Source organism: Phascolarctos cinereus, unplaced genomic scaffold (assembly GCF_003287225.1).
Source record: "Phascolarctos cinereus isolate Bilbo 61053 unplaced genomic scaffold, phaCin_HiC Scaffold_7;HRSCAF=346, whole genome shotgun sequence".
In the NCBI taxonomy this organism is placed as follows: Eukaryota; Metazoa; Chordata; class Mammalia; order Diprotodontia; family Phascolarctidae; genus Phascolarctos; species Phascolarctos cinereus.
The window spans coordinates 105,046,283-105,064,779 of record NW_027556180.1 but is presented as its reverse complement, the minus strand read 5'-3'; the positions used below and the strand labels follow the sequence as shown (position 1 = coordinate 105,064,779).

The 18,497-nt window shown below is 36.1% G+C and overlaps 2 pseudogenes; one reads left to right on the top strand and one right to left on the bottom strand.

Annotated features, from left to right (window-relative positions):
• Positions 1-1,349: 1,349 nt before the first annotated feature.
• Positions 1,350-3,083, bottom strand: LOC110212455 (heat shock cognate 71 kDa protein pseudogene; annotated as a pseudogene).
• Positions 3,084-14,045: 10,962 nt separating this feature from the next.
• Positions 14,046-15,063, top strand: LOC110212461 (annexin A11 pseudogene; annotated as a pseudogene).
• Positions 15,064-18,497: the final 3,434 nt, after the last annotated feature.

Below are 18,497 nucleotides of genomic sequence, written 5' to 3'. Positions count from 1 at the left end.
AGAAAACTGGGAAAGAATTTTTACAACCAGTGTCTCTGATAAAGGCCTCATTTCTAAAATATATAGAGAACTGAGTCAAATGTATAAGAATACAAGTCATTCCCCAAGTGATAAATGGTCAAAGGATATGAACAGGCAGTTCTCAGATGAAGAAAGTAAAGCTATCTACAGTCATATGAAAAAATATTCTAAATCACTATTGATTAGAGAAATGTAATCAAAACAACTCTGAGGTACCACATCATACCTATCAGATTGGCTAACATGACAAAACAGGACAATGATAAATATTGGAAAAGATGTGGAAAGTTGGAACACTATTGCATTGCTGGTGGAGTTGTGAACTGATCCAACCATTTCGGAAATTTGGAACTATGTCCAAGGGGCTATAAAACTGTTCATATCCTTTGACCCAGCAATGCCACTTCTAGTCTGTATCCCAAAGAGATCTTAAAAACAGGAGAAGGACCCGCATGTAAAAAAAAAAAAATTATAGTAGCTCTTTTTGTGGTGGACAAGAATTGGAAATTGAGAAGATGCCCATCAATTGGAGAATGGCTAAATAAATTGTGGTATATGAATGTAATGGAATACCATTATGCTATAAGAAATGATGAGCAGACAGACTTCAAAAAAAATCCTGGAAAGACTTATGTGAGCTGATGCAGAGTGAAATGGACAGAACTGAGAACATTGTGCAATGGCTGACTTTGATAGACTTGGCTCTTCACAGCAATGCAAAGGATCTAAGACAACTCCAAAAGACTCATGATGCTATCTACATCCAGATAAAGAACTATGAGTCTGAATGCAGATGGAATCATACTTAAAAATTAAAAAAAAAACCCACTACACTACCTTTCATAATAATAGGCACTACATAAATACTTATGAATTCACTTCTTATATGTCTATGTATACAGACATATATATGCACATATATACACAATCATACACACACACATACACACACATATATGTAACTAGGGTTGGATGAGCCCCATAATATATTAAGTCTATTTTCTCAGTTACTGCTTTCCAGTGTTTGTATTTAAAATTATTATGAAGCATATTGTGAGGTAATGATTTGAGAAGTCAAACTTTAATTAGTAAGTTGAGGAAAAAAAGGAGTTCCTTTGTTTTAATTGGTATGTTCTTCATTTTTTTAGGTGCCAATTTTAAATAGATTTTATTCTCCAGAACAAGACTTGAATTTCCACTTGTTCAAAGTACTGATAAAGTGCTGTTATTCACTTCTCTCCCTTTGCACACATTCAAGTATTCAGAATGCCTAGATTTACACAGAAGCTTAAATGTTACTTTTTAACTGCTACTTCCTTGGCTACAAATTTGAGTCCTTCAGTTTTTGGAAAGCTGTGTGGAATGCTCTTTCTTCTGGTATGTTTAGTCAACCTCTTCAATTGTGGGTCCAGAAGAAGCACCTCCAGATTAGGCTACTCCACCACTGGGAACACACTAGTCATGGCTCCTGGCATGCCCCCTGCACTCTGGTATAGCTTAGTAATGATGGGGTTGCAGACCTTCTCCAATTCTTTCTGCTGATGCTCAAATTCTTCATTCCCAGCAGACTTTTCTTATCCAGCCAGTTGATTATTTCATTAAATTTGTCAAGAATCTTCTATTTGTCTCCATCAACAATTTTGCCTTGCAGTTTTTCATCCTCTACAGTAGCCTTCATGTTAAAAACACAAGATTCAAGAAAATTCTTGGAAGGACACCTTTTCTCTCAGCCTCCTGGACCATACCCTCAGTGTCTTTTTTGCTCAGATGACTTTTATCATTGGTGAGGGTGATGTTGTTCTCCTTGCCTGTGCTTTTATCCATGGCAGAATCATTCAGTATGTCATTTGCATCAATGTCAAATGTTATTTCAATCTGAGGAACACCCCTGGGTGCTGGGAGGATTCTTGTGAGCTCAAACTTGCCAAGCAGGTTGTTATCCTTTGTCATTGCTCTCTCACCTTCATTAATCTGAATACAAACACCAGGCTGATTGTCTGAATAGGTGGTAAAGGTCTGTGTCTGTTTGATAGGAATGGCGGTATTACATTTGATAAGAACTGCCATAACTCCACCAGCAGTCTCAATTCCATGGGAAAGAGGAGGGGAAAGAGGAGGGACATCCAACAGCAGCAAGTCCTTTACATTCTCAGATTTATCTCTGGACAACATGGCAGCCTGGACAGCTGCACCATAGGCAACAACCTCATCAGGATGGATACTTTTGTCGAGCTCCTTGCCATTGAAGATGTCTTGCAGAAGCTTCTGCATTTTGGGGATGAGAGTGGAACTACCCACCAGGATGATGTCATAAATCTGTGATTTAGCTAGCTTGGCATCTCTTAAGGCCTTTTCTATAGGGTCCAGTGTGCCATGGAAGAGATCAACATTAACCTCTTTGAAAAGGACTTGGGTGATTTATATATAGAAGTCCATACCTTCACAGAGGGATTCATTCTCAATACTGGCCTGGGTACTAGAAAAGAGGTTACACTTTGCATGTTCACAAGTGGTGTGCAGATGGTGAACAGCCCTCTTGTTCTCACTGATGTCCTTCTTGTGCTTTTGCTTGAACTCAGAAATGGAATGCTTGATCATTTGGTTGTCAAAGTCCTTCCCATCCAAGTGGGTGTCCCCAGCTTTGGACTTGAACTCAAAGATGCCATTTTCATTGATAAGTATGGAAGAATCAAAAGTAACACCTCCAAGGTCAATGTTCAACACATTTCTCTTGGCACCAATCATTTTTTCCAAGCCATAAGCAAGAGAAGCAACAGTTGGCTCATTGATGACTTGGAGAACATTGAAACCAGCAACAGTTCCATCATCTTTGGTGGTCTGACATTGGGAATTGTTGAAATAGGCTGGTACTATGACCACAGCATTTGTGACAGTCTTCCCAAAGTAATCTTCAGCAATTTCTTTCATCTTGGTCAAGATCATAGAAGATACTTCTACTGGATAGAAAGTTTTGGTCTCCCCTTTGTACTCCACTTGGATTTAGGCTTGCCTGTGTCATTTACCACCATGAAAGGCCAATGCTTCATGTGTGACTGTACAACTGCATCACCAAATCTATGACCAATTAGATGTATTGAGTATTGGAGAGGTTTGTTGCAACTTGATTCTTTGCAGCATCATGGATTAAATGTTCTGTGTTGGTGAAGGTGATGTAGCTTGGGGTGGTCCTGTTTCCTTGGTCATTAGTAATGATCTTCACTTTCCCATGTTGAAAGACTCCCACACAGGAATAAGTGGTGCCAAGATCAATGCCAAGTGTGGGGAGTCAGGGGCTCGAGCTGACCACTATTGAGAAAGAAGGGCTGCTTCTGCACTCTAATTGGTATGTTTTGTAATTCCTCTTGTGTTAGCTAACTGAACCAATGCATTCATTCTGTTTACTTTGCCTAGGAAGATAGCAAATATCTTTCAATATTCTGACTTACTCTGCCCACCCCTTCAACTTCTATGATCCCACATTTTACCCAAAAAAATTTCAAGTAAGATATTTTCACTCAAATGTTTAGCAAAGAACCAACTCTACACTTACTTAACAGTGATGATACAGTCCCTATTACTATTAAATCCAAGTTGGTAGTCCCAGTTTCAGTTTCATTGATGACAAAGACGTATTCTTGATTTTTCAGGGCATAAAACAGAACATATAGCTATGGTTGCAAATCATGTTTTTAATGGAATTTTTGACTTTTCAGGTTTTGGTTTTTTTTTTTTTGTTTTGCCACTCAAATCTAAAGGCAGTGCATATTTTCAGCTCACCTTTTCCTCATTCTTAAAACTCCTTAGGGGCTGAAAGAGAAGTGGCTTTTAAAACTTCAGAGTATTCCATAAACAACAAAGATAACATTTTATCTGTTACCACTTTGCACTCTATTTCTGCACAGAAGCAAGGAGGCCAAGTCATTTGGGATCCAGGCTTTAACTTCCTTACAATAAGGTTACCTTCCAATTTTGGACAAATATAGAGTTTTCCAAAGAGACATATTTCATTCAGGTTGTACTATTAATGTCAAGGTCCCAGAAGGTCATTACTCCTTTCAACTCAGTTTGGATGACATCTGCCTCTGGCAACCCAGAGGCATAGCTGATTGTTGTAGTTTTATAGTAAGAATATAAGCTCTTCCAATAACTTTTGGCTTTAAGTCTGTAGTTATTGGTAATTGGTAGCAGAGATGGGACTGTGAAAGAATGGAAACTTTGAGCAGGTTTGCTTAGCACAAGGTAAAGACAAAAAAAGTGGAATCAGGTAAACAGGATGAGCAAGGAAGCAACCTTTAAATGAATCAGGGTAGGTGAAATAGATAGAAGTTGACTCCTAACATAGAAGTCAGACCTTCTTCATTCATAGATAGATAGATAGATAGATAGATAGATAAACAGATAAACAGAAAAATAGAGCATACATATATGTATATACATATATTTATAAATGTCACAATCTTAACAAATAAATATAACTTTCAATAGTACTGAGCTAAAGTAGAATTTTGTAATCCATTTCCTTTGTTGAATAATGATTTCTTCTACCACCTTCCTTCTATCTATTTGAAAAGACATTGCCAATCATGGCCCAAAAGATAAGATATAAAAGATCCCAGGTTTTATTTGTTCAGTTTTTAAAATTTCTGTCATCAAAATTACATTTGCTTTGAGAAAAATGAAAAATATGACAGAATTCTGAATCAAGCTTAGTTCAGTAAGCTACTTCAGACGTCATAGAGTTAGAGGCAAAAGTGACCTCATAGGCCATAACATCCATTCTCTCCTTTTGTAGACAACAACAACAACAATGACAACAGCAACAACAACAACAACAACAACACACACACACACACACACACACACACACACACACCCTAAGGACCCAGAGCGATTAAGTTGCTTACCCCAGGTAACACAGATAATTCACAACAGAGGTAGAAATCAGACTCTCGTCCTTTAACTTTGAACCCACTATTCATTCCCTGATACCATGCTCCCTCTATGTTACTTTGAATCTATTTTTGCATGTATGATCTTGTTTATCTGGCAAACTGTATGATTTTTCAAGTGTGTCTAATGTAGCTCAAAATATATATATTAATGGAAAAGGATCATTTAAAGCTTTAGAAAAGTAATATATAATAATCAATCTTGACACCAAAAGGAAAACTACTTATATGTCTATGTTCATGCAACTATATTTATATAGGACTTACATTGTCTTTCCCTAAGCTTTTATCATAATTTATAATTTTTCTATATGTACATATGTAGACATATTATATTTGTATTTTGGGGGGGAGGCAATTAGAGTTAAGTGAGTTGCCCAAAGTCACACAGCTATTAAGTGTCTGAGGCCTTATTGGAACTGAGGTCCTCCTGACTCCAGGGCTGGTGTTTTATCCACTGCACAATATGTACATATACATACATATACGTATACATATACGTATACATATACATATACATATACATATACATATACATATACATATACATATACATATACATATACATATACATATACATATACATATACATATACATATACATATACATATACATATACATATACATATACATATACATATACATATACATATACATATACATATACATATGCATATGCATATGCATATGCATATGCATATACATATACATATACATATACATATACATATACATATACATATACATATACATATACATATACATATACATATACATATACATATACATATACATATACATGTGTATGTATGTGTGTAATACACATGCATACATCCATATATGCATATAAGCATATATACATATACATATGCATATGTACATATACATATAAACATATATATAAATATAATTTGTCTGAGATTTAACTTGTCATACTTGAGAGAATTAAGCTTCTTACTTTCTACTTCAAGAAAAGGCACTACTGCCATCAACTAGTAATAATAACAGCTAAAATTCATAAGGCACTTACTGTGTGCCAGGAACTGTGCTAGGTATTTTATAATTATCTCATTTAATACTCCTAGCAACCCTGGGAAGTAGGTGCTATTATTATCCCCATTTTACAGAGAAGGAAACTGAAGCCAATAAGGGTTAAGTGACTTTCCCAGGGTCACAAAGCTAGTAAGTGTGTGAAGTCAAATCTGAACTCAAGGATTCCTGACTCCATGTCAGATGCTCTATCCACTATATCATCTGGCAGCCCTATAATTATTGAGATACTGCAGACTTTAGCATTTCAAGAATCCTCTGAATAAGTGGGTATGCGTGGACTTTCTACTAACACAGGTCTAAAAATCTCCATAGCTTATTAAGAGGTCTTAGTGAGAAGCTATGGCTAAAAAACAAATAATTATCCAGTAGACAGTCTTCTGTTATTAATATTCTCTAATTTTTTCTAGGCTTGGAAAAAAGTCAATTGTTCACTTTGTATTTGAAGTATTTCCATTTTGTTAGACTGACTGAACATATATTCTGTTAGAAATGTCAGCTGGAAGGCAGGGAAACATCTGCATCATTTTGGGGCATTACAACAACACTTTTGTGAAAGGACATATCAATGAATTCTGTGTGAATGACTGGTAGACCGTCCTTCTCTTTGATTTGGTTTTGCTTCTATTTGCAGGTTCCTTTTATATGTGCTATCTTGGTATCATGGAGAATAACGTAAAGGTCAGGGTTCCAAGTTTTCCATGATAACAAACAAATAAGTGAATACTTGAAAAACTAAATAAACAAGTAAATAAACAAATAACTACAGATAGTAAATGGATAAGCAAACATTTATTAAGTGTTTACTGTGTGCCAGGCACTGCGATAAACATTTAGGATACAAAACAGATGATCATTACACTCGAGGAGTTTACAGCCTAATTGGGGAGATAACATACAAACCAATATAAATAAAGCAATGTATCTACAGCATAAATTGGAGGAAAGCTTCCTGTAGAAGGTAGGATTTTAGTTGGGACTTATATGAAGCCAAGGAGGTAATAGTCAGAGAGTGATTCTGGCATGGGAGATAGACAGAGAGAATGCCCAGATCTTAGAGATTGAGTGTCTTGTTCATAAAACAACCATGACATCAATGTCACTGGATCACAAAATTCCTGCTCAGGAGTAAGGTGTAAAAAGACTGAAAATTTAGCAGAGGCCTAGATTATGAAGCACTTTGAATGCCAAACTACATTTTGCATTTTCTCCTTGAAACAATAGGAAGCCACTACAGTTTATTGAGTGGGTGTAGGGGATGATGGTAGAGGGTGACATGACCTACAGTTTAGCAAAATCACTTTAGTGCCTGAACGAAGGCTGGACTGCAGTGGAGAGAGACTTGAGGCAGGTGGATTCACAATCAGGCTATTACAATAATTAAAGCATGAGGTGATGAAAGCAGGCACTAGAGTGGTGGCAATGTCAGAGGAAAGGAGGAGCTATATTACAGAGATGTTGCAAAGGTGGAATTGATAGGCCTTGACAACAATTTTGGTATGGTGGGTGAGAGATAGTGAGGAATCGAGGATGGCTCTCAGGTAGTAAGCCTGAGGGACAAAGAGGTTGATGTTGTCCTCTACAGTAATAGGGAAGGTAGGGTGGTACAATGGAGGAGGGTTTAAGAGGAAAAGTAATGAGCTCATTTTGGACCTAATTGAGTTTAAGATGTCTATTGGACCTACAATTTGGTATGCCTAAAAGATAGTTAGAGATAGGATTTTATAGTTTAACAGGAGTCATCCAGGATCCAAGGTGGGCAGAGAACATGGTTTAAATATAATTAGCTAGCAAAGACCACTTCAAGAATAGCAAAGCTGACTCCATATGTGGGTACAAAGGCTTAGGGTGGGCTTAAGCCCACCATCACTTAGTGGTGGGACATGATATCCTCAATTTCAGTACAAGTTTTCTTGCTCAGTTGCATTTTGTAAAACAATAAAAATATGCTATAGAAATGTTGCTACTTTGTCATGGTCCTTGGTATTAAGCATTTAAATGCTTCATGATGTCAAATAAGTCTTCAGTGTTTATTCAGACTGAATAATCATACTTCATTTAAACCTTTCACTTCAAGTCTTAAATGACATTTTAATCAACTTTATACCTCTCCAAGTTTGTGGTTAAAAATTTTACATGTAGATAAAAAGAAATAAAAATAGATAGATAGATAGATAGATAGACATATGAATGTGTATTTAACTACTGTCATGTAACTTTTTTATTTAAAAATCCATTACTGTAGTTAAAAAAGTTCATTAACATAATTAATTTTATAGAAAAAATAGCAAAAAAAAGTAAGAAATGTTACACAAGAATTGAGATTGGGAAATTGATGTAATAATCAGGATTTATATTGGGAAAACAGAGGATAAGGAAAACATATATATTTCATCAGAAGAAATTAAAGATCAAGACACTATTTACCAGGATTTATCAGGGGCAAGATTTTAATTAAGGATTTTGCTTGTTCATTGTTTGTTTTTTGGCTCCAAGGCTGTTCTGCATTCACTTCATCATGTGACTTCTCAAAAATAATGAATATGGGAAATTTTGCATTTGGAGAAAATGTAGGAAAATAGGCATATCAGTTCATTACTAGTATAACTATGAATTGGTTCTGTTGTTTTAGGAATTAATTTGAATTTAAGTAAGCAAATAATTAAAAATTATGAATTGTTCCCACCTTTGATCCAGAGATCCCAATGGCCTATATTTGAAGTAGGTTTCTGGCAATGAGAAGTGTGTGTGTGTGTGTGTGTGTGTGTGTGTGTGTGTGTGTGTGTGTGTGTGTATACACACATTATTTTTGATAAGTAAAGTCTGGGAAAAATATCAGCACCTTCAAAATTTTGCAATACCTTAACCGACTACTTTTTAGAATACAATAGATTATTCCTGTAAGTACATCAATAATGTTTTGCTAGAAAATATGAAGAATTTGGGAAAACATATGAAGCCTTGCATAAAAGAAGTAAAAGAATCTAAATTAAAAGGATATTAAACAAAATAATAATTGCAATAGAAATAAACACAACATTTAGAAGTAATAAAATACCAAATAAAAGAGAAAATGTTGGTATCATCTTGTCAAATTTAAGATTCATAGATCTCCATTATGTTAATAATCAAGGAATAAGAAAAGTCAAAATTTTCATTAATAATGGGTTATAATCCAAGTATTAAACAATTTTGCTTAATTTAGGGGTGTGAGGAATTCATTTGTATAGCAGTGTAAATAGGGTATTTATAGGTAAAAGATAGTTGTGCTAAAACAAAATATATCAGCATTTTTTAAGCTATGAGTTTACCAAAAAAACAAAACAAAACAAACAAAACAGAAAAAAACACCTATTTGCCCTGGGCCACATTCTTAAATTTAAAAGGAGAAAAACAGCTAACAAAATAATTGTTGCCTATCAAGACAAATTTAGCTCTTGGTTTTATGTTTTTCCTGCCCCTTCTCCCCATGTTTTGTATTTGTTCATTGTCACTGTTTAAAATTTCAGTATAATTTTCTTTTAAATTTCCAGATTTCAGATTCAGATACAGATACAGATTTAAGTTACAATTGTACTCCTTAGTGGAAGAAAAGACAGTTATATTAGGCTAAAAACACATTGACTGAGTAGTGTAAGAGTTTGTTTCTTGTCCAGGGAGAAGTCAAAATCATTCAAAATCATCTTTCTTTTATTTTTTCAAATATCAATAGTATTTTACTTTTTTAATTACATATAAAGACAGTTTTCAACATTCATTTCTGTAAAATTTTGAGTTTAAAAATTTTCTTCCTCCTTCCCCCTTCTCCCGCCTCCCCTAGAGAGCAAGGAGTCTGATATAGATTATAAATGTACAGTCATGTTAAACATATTTCCACATTACTCATTTTGCAAAAGAAGAATCAGAACAAAATGGGGGAAAACATAAGAAAGAAACAAAACAAAACAAAAACAAACAAGTGAACATGCATTTGCACTCTATAGTTCTTTCTCTGGATGTGGTTAATATTTTCTATCACAAGCATTTTGAAATTGTCTTGGATCATCATCTTGCAAAGAAGAGCTAAGTCTATCATAGTTAATCATCACACAATTATTTTGTTGTGGTGCTTAATATTCTCTTAGTTCTTTTCACTTCTCTCAGCATCAAGTTTTTTCAAGTCTTTCTGTCTTTTCAGGTTTTTCTTCCTGTTCATCATTTCTTACAGCATAGTACTATTCCATAACATTCATATACCACAACTTCTTCAGCCATTGCCCAATTGATGGGCATCCTCTCCATATCCAAATCTTTGCAACCACAAGAGAACTGCTATAAATATTTTGTTACATATGAATCCTTTCCCCTTTTTTTATGATTTCTTAGGGATATAGAACTTGTAGTGGTATTGCTGGATCAAAGGATATGTGCAGTTTGATTGCCCTTTATGCATAGTTCCAAATTACTTTTCAGAATAGTTGGATCAATTTGTAACTCCACCAACAATGCATTAGTGTTCCAATTTCCCACATCTTCTCCAACATTTATCATTTTCCTTTTCTGTTATATTAGCTCATCAGAGAGGCATGAGGTGGTAGCTCAGACTTGTTTAATTTGCATTTCTTTTGACTATTGATAGTTTTGATTATTTTGTCTGAAAACTGCTTGTCAATAACTTTTTTTCACAGTAATGATTACCAACTATGTATTTCTCTCCATCCTATTTTCCCCATTTATCCTACACACTCTCTCTTTTCACCCCATCCATTTTCAAAAGTGTTTTGCTTCTGACTTTTACATATCCCAAACTGCACCCCCTTCTTTCAGTTTCTTATTCCTTTCCCTTCCTACTTGCCTGGATGGTTAGGTATTTCTGTACCCAAATGAGTTCTACATTATTCTCTCTTTGAGCCAATTTTGATGAGAATAGGTGATGAATTGAAGAGGATAGAAACTGAAATCTGGGAGATCATTTAGGATTTTATTACAGATGACCAGATGAGAGGCAATGAGAGTAAGGACTATCTGAGTAGAAAGAAGACACAAGCAAAAGCTGAAATGAAGGTAGACTCTATAAGACTTAGTAACTGTTAGGGGCAGAATATTATACAGCATCATATAAGAGATCTTTAATTACTCAAAGAAATTTTGCCTGACCAGCTATGCAGAAAAAACCATGTGAGTAAAGAATATCTTGAATGTGCTAGAAAATTACACATTTTATCACACACACACATATATGTGTGTTCATCTATATAGAAATGTGTGTGTGTATATGTATATTTGTGTGCAAGCACATACACATATATATTTTATATACCTAAAGGAATTTTGCTACTTGAATACCATACAGCTTACTTTCATCTTCTTGTTGAATTCTGAGCTCACTAATTTTCTCTTTATTGGTTTTCATATAATCTATGTATGTGTATTTACATATATATCTCTTACTTATATGTGTATATTTTCATAGACATATGCATATATTTTCTATACTTATATGTATATAGATATGTCACATATATGTACATGAAAACTTAATAATCAAAAACTTTTAGAAGTGTTCATCATTTTAGTAAGAATATTCTGGTATTATATTATGGCTGTGAAATATAAATATAAAAAAATCTCAAAAATGAAAACAAATATCACTCACATGGCAATGAAAAGGCACATGGTTATATGAAGAAGAATGACAGAATATTCCATTTGATAACCTTGAAATGTCAGGAGAAAGCAAGGCAGCCCGCAGTACATTAAGCAGACTGTCCCTCGAAAATGTCATACACAGGACACTAGTGATAGCATAGCAGGCAGGCAACATATATTTATTAAGTATTTACTATGTCCCAGGTACTGTGCTGACCATGTTATGAATGGATATGGGTGGGTTATCATCTGAATCCCTCAAAGCAGCATTTAAACTCATGAGATCAATATTCAGTTGAAGATTGTACTCATCTGAAAACATTATATTCTTTAATTAGGATAGCAAGGAATTTTTTTTTGGCTCCTTATGCCTAGAACTAAATTAATGTTTTTAATGAATTTAATGTAACTCATAGATTCATTAGGATGGCAAAAAATCTATACTTTGCACATAAATTTGATTCTGTAAATCAGGAGAAGAAAAAAAAAGATTGACAGTAACATCATTATAATAATGAATTTGTTAAAAAGATATTTTTCTGGCAATTAGCAATATTTATATGCTTAACTAAATCTAAGCAATTTATATAAAATGATCTCTATGGTATATGTTTACTACTATCAAAATGCCATTAGTATTACTAAAATGAATCACAATTACAGGTATACATTACTTATTTATCAAAAGATTTTGCATTTCTTAGACTTTTCAAGGCATGGGTGTTATAATTGGTGGTTAAAAAATTGAATAGGTGTTTTTTGTTTGTTTAATGTATTTCTATTTTGTTTAAATTTAATGAAAAATTGCACTAGTTAAAATAGAAGCTAAAGGAATATTGTTTTTTTTTCTTTGTTCGTTTGTTTTGCAAGCAGCAATATGCAGGAGAAGATAAAGAGGGGGAAAATGTGCATGAGTATAAATTTGATGCATAGGGACTGAGAAAGTGATCTCAGGTTGACAATGGGGAAAGAAAATCTAGAAATAGAATTGCATTGAAAATTCAAAAATTCTTTTGATAAGAAGTACTGATTAAGTTTAACTGCTTGGTAAATTATTAGCTGAGTTTTATTGGTTAAGTCTCATTGAGCTGAGTCCTCAGATGAACTTGTTGTTATTCTTCACACCTGTTTTCACAGGTCCAAAAGACCAAGATCCCATTCCCTGATGAAGGGCCACATTGGGTTAGGTACTTCAGAAAACCCTTCCCCCAATCTTTCTGGCAATGCTAAATTCTCCATTTCCTGTCCTGGATGAATATTGTCATTTTACCCTTTACACAACCTTGCATGAAGGAACCCAAATACTTGCTTTCTCTGAGGCTCAAGCCCTTTTTAACAACGCTGGTGGACTGAATCAGGGGATAAAAAACAGCAATCTTTTTTTAAAATCATATCCTTTTCTTTCTTTTTTTCTTTTTAAAGTAGTACTTTATTTTTTTCCCAATTACCTGTCAAGAAAAATTTAGTATTCATTTTACAAGATTCTGAGTTCCAAATTTTTCTCCCTCCCTGCTCCCCCTCCCCTTTTCCAAAATTGGTAGTTATTTTGATAAAGGATATATATGTGCTATCATGTAAAACATATTTCCATATTAGTCACAGTTGTGAAAGAAAAAAACTGATCAAAAGGAAAAAAAAACATGAAAGAGTAAAGCAAATAAAAAAAAAGAATGCTTCAATCTGCATCCAGAGTCCATCAGTTCTTTATCTGGATGTGGATAGCATTTTCCATCATTAGTCCTCTGTACTTATCTTGGATCATTGTGTTGCAGAGAAGAGCTATGTCATTCATAGTTGATTATCACACAATATTGCTGATACTGTATACAATGTTTTCCTAGTTCTGTTTATTTCGCGTTACATCAGCCTTTCCAGATTTTTTTTTTCTGAAACCTCCCTATTCATTATTTCTTATTGCAGAATAGTATTCAATTTCATTTGTGTACCACAGCTTGTCCAACTATTCCCCAAATGATGTACATTCCCTCAATTTCCTGTATTTTGCAACCATGAAAATACCCACTATACATATTTTTGTACATGTAATTCCTTTTCTTTTTTTTATGATCTCTTTGGGATACTAACTAGTAGTGGTATTGCTGTATCAGTTTTATAGTTCTTTGGTTATAGTTTCAAATTGCTGTCCAGAATGGTTGGATCAGTTCACAACTTGATCAAAAATGCATTAGTGTTCCAATTTCTCATGTCTTCTCCAACATTTGTCATTTTCCTTTTTGGTCATGTTAGCCAATTGGATTGGTGTGAGGTGACACCTCAGAGTTGTTTTAATTTGTATTTCTCCAATCATGAGTGATTTAGGGTGGCTGGGAAGAGAGTCAGATGGTGGGACAGAGAAACATTGGCTGGAGAGACGGATGCACTGAGAGGTCTAAGCAATGAGCTATGCAGGCTATGCTCTCCTCAGAGGTGGCTACCCACAAGCTGCCCCTGGTGGCAATGCCTGGGGGGGGCAATCCTATCACCCCAACATGCTTCCAATTGGTTTGGACAATGTGGCCAACTATGTTGGGCAGTTCAACCAGGATTATCTTTCAGGAATGGCTTCTAACATGTCAGGGACATTTGGAGGTGTCAACATGGCAAATATATGTCCTAGAATATCTGGAGGAGGTTTCCCACTCATTCTTCCTGGGAGGTTTGTATGGGCCCCCCCGACCCAGCAACCAGTGCCCCCTTATGGAATGTGCCCACCTTCTGGTGAAATCCACCCTCAGGAATGCAAGCTTACCTAGGATACCCTGGGAGCCTTGTACCAGGCTAATATATGCCTCCTCCTGGCTAGCAGGCTCCGGGGACCTATACTGGTCAATTGCCAATGACCTATTGAGGGCAACACCCAATGCCATCACCTTTCCAGCAGCCAGCGCAACCACCTGAGTAACAGCAACTAGTGCCAGCCTACCCTGGATTCTCAGGATCAGTCACCCTAGCTGTACCTCTATCACAGTTTGGAAAACAAGGCACCATCACAGATGCTCCCTGCTTTGATCCCCTGTGGGATGCAGAAGTCTTGCAGAAAGCTGTGAAAGGATTTAGGATGATGAACAGGACATGTTAGACTGCCTTGGAAGTTGCTCCAACAAGCAGAGGCAGCAGATCCTTCTTTCCTTCAAAACAGCATATGGGAAGGACCTTACCAAGGATCTGAAATCAAAACTTAGAGGGGATTTTCAGAAGACCATCCTGGCTTCGATGAAGACACTGGTTTATGAAATAAAAGAAGCCATCAAGGGTGCTGGCACAGATGAAGCAAGCCTTATTGAGAACTTCACCACTTGCAGCAATGATCACACATGAGAAATCAACAGGGCCTACAAAACAGAATTCAAGAAGACTTTTAAAGAAATGCTGGTGATTTTTGTGAGTTTATTTTATATCCTACAACTTTGCTAATTAACTTTGTTAATTATTTCAAGTAGTTTTTTCTTAGTTGATTCTCTAGGGTTCTCTATGTATATCATCATATCATCTGCAAAGAGTGTTTCTTCATTTGTTTGTGATTTAAACACAACGGGTGATATAAGCAAATCAGAAGAGCAAAGAATAGTTTACCTGTCAGATCTATGAAGAAGGGAAGAACTTATGACCAAACAAGTGATAGAGAGCAGCTTTTGGTACACGAACTCATTATTTGACAAAAAAGTGCTGGGAAAACAGGAAAATGGTAGGACACAAATTATTTGTGTAGATTTGCTTCTTCATTGCCTATTCTAATCCCTTTGATTTCTTTTTCTTCTCTTATTGCTATAGCTAAAATTTCCAGTACTGTATTGAAAAACAGTGGTGATAAGGGGCATCCTTGCTATGCCCTTGATCTTATTGTGTAGTTTTATAACTTATCCCCATTACAGATAATGCTTACTGATAGTTTTAGATGGATACTATTTATTTTGTCAAAAAATTTTCCCGCATCTATTGAGATATTTATATGATTTTTGGTGGTTTTTTAATTGATATGGGCAATCATGTTGATAGTTTTCCTAATACTGAACCAACACTGCATTCCTGCTATAAATCCCCCTATGATCCTTGTGATATATTGCTATAATCACCTTGCTAGTATTTTGTTCAAAACTTTTGCACCAATGTTAATTATGTAAATTGGTCTATAAATTTATTTCTCTGTTTTAGCTCTTTTTGGTTTAAATATCAGCACCATATTTGTGTCATAAAAGGAGTTTGGTAGGGCTCATTATTTACCTATTTTTCCAAATAGTTTATATAGTACTAGGATTAATCATTCTTTAAATGTTTGGTGGAATTCACTTGTGAACCCATCTGGCCCTGGGGATTTTTTCCTAGGGAGTTCATTGATGGCAAGTTCAATTTCTTTTTCTAAGTTGTTTGTGCAAAAGCTTTTTAAATTTAATATAATAACAGTTAAATTAATATAATCAAATTAATCTATTTTACTTTCCATAATACCCTCTACTTCTTGTTTGGTTATGAACCTGTAACTCAAGTAACTTCTCCTTTAGGAATTTGGATGCTGTGCTTAGATTCTTATAATCTAGCCAAGGCTCAGATTCTTAAAATCTAGCCACTGCTTACTCATGTTCAGACTCCTTAAGAGTGTGCCTAAATATGATGGATGTTCTAATAAACCTTGTCTTTGGCTGAAAGAAGGCTTGGGTTGAATTCTTTCAAGCAGGACCTGTGTGTTGTGACTTTGGGGTCCCAGGACCCCTGAACTCCTAAACCACATCATTTTGGTGGCCCATATGGGGAAACTGCCTAAACCCAAGTTCTTCTCCATCCAAGACCGAAAGGTATATAAGCCTCTCCCTCCCCTCCTTTCTTGCTCTGCAGTTTGGGTCACTTTCCAAGCACCAAGGCTTGGAGGTGCTTTTCTGGCAGACAGTTACAAGGCTGTCTCATACTTGGCATGACACTCTCAGGCTCTCAGTCCACTGGCTTGGTTCAAGGCAATGAACCTGGGCACAACTTCCACAGCATAGAGGACGAGGATGGATGCCCTATCCAGAAGCGTATGCTCAATTCCGTTAATTCCCTCGGCACTAGGGAATTGGGGCAAACTGCAGTTCCATCTTGGTTCCCTGAGGTTTACTTACTCCCTTCCCTCTGAACCTCTGAATCCTCCTTCATAGAGGTTACAAGGAAAGTTAGAACAGCTAAAAATATCTTGGAAGATTCTAGAGGTTTTGTTATTTATCATTAAGGAGTTCTGAAACACCTGGTACAACCTGGTCACTCCCTTCCCTTGAGTCAAGAGGGTATCTGTTAATTCCTTTTCTCCTAAGAGAGTTTCACCCTTCATCCCCCACCTTTGATTTCACCCTTCCCCACCTGGGAAAGGAAGGAGGGAGGAGGGGCAGCAGCTACAGGATGGGCCCAACAGGCAATGGCCTTGGACTCTGGGGCAACCTTTGCCTGGAAGCATCACCCAGATTCAGCACATCCTGCTCAAAGTAATGAAGCCAGCCTCCAAACTTGGATTTGTCTTCCAGACTATGGGCCATTCACCTACAGCTAGTAGCAAACAGCGAGTACCATCCAATGTCCCCACATTGCCCCCTGGATGCAGCCTGTGTTGGTTCCAGTCAACCTCCTCTTTGCGACCCCCTTGAGGCAGGGATAGCTCTACACCCCTTGCCATCAGGAAGCAGTTTCAGAAGCTGATACCTTCACCCCTTACTCCAAAATAATTTGGGTCCAATTTGTTTGAGGGGAGAATGATGAGGATGGGATCTGGGCCCAAGAAAGGAAAAACCCTGGACTTTCCCACATGGCCAAATCTCTGGTGTTCACCTGAGGCTATAATCCAGTCAACTGGCCTTTCATTGTGACTACACCCAATCTCCCCTCCATTGTCTTACCTCTCTACAGCCCCTAGCCATTTTCCTTCCCATCCAGATCTCCTTAGGCCCCTCCTCCCATCACCCCAAACTACTTGGCCACTCCTAGATCCCTCCCACAGGCTTTCTGTATATAAGGTCCACTTTGTGTCCATTAAGATGCTTAGATTCTTAAAATCTAGCCAAGGCTCAGAGTCTTATAAACTAGCCACCTCTTAGATTCTTATAATATAGCTACTGCTCAGATTCCTAAAATCTAGCCACTGCTTACTCATGTTCAGACTCCTTAAGAATCTGCCCAAATATGATGGATGTTCTAATAAACCTTGTCTTTGGCTGAAAAAAAAAAAGGATTTGGATGCTGTACTACTTGGTGCATAAATGTTTAGTATTGATATTACTTCATTTTCTATTGTACCTTTCAGCAAAATATAGTTTCCTTTCTTATCTCTCTTAATTAGGTTTATGTTTTGCTTTTTTTTTTCTGAGATCAAGATTGTTATCCCTGCTTTTTTTTCTTCTACTGAAGCATAATTGATTCTGCTCCAGCTCTTTATCTTTATATTGTATGTCTCTCTGCTTCAAGTGTGTTTCTTATAAAGAACATGCTGTATAATTCTGATTTTTCATCCACTTTGCTATCCACTTCCATTTTATAGGAGAGTTCATCTCATTAATATTCAGTTATTATTTCTAATTGTGTATTCCCCTCCATCCTATTCTTCCTCCTGTTTGCCCTCTCTCTTCCTTTGCCTTTTCCCTCCTCACCAGTGTTTTGCTTCTGTCTACCACCTCCTCTGATCTGCCCACTATTCTGTCAGTTTCCATCCCCATCCTTTACTTAATTTACTCCCTTCCTACTTTCCTGTCATATAAGATTGATTTCTACATTCAAATGATTTTGTGTATTATTCTATCTTTGAGTCAATACTGATGAGAGTAAGGTTCAAGCAATGCCCATAGCCCATCCTCACATTTTCTGCTACACTGTAATAGGTCTTTTTGCTACTT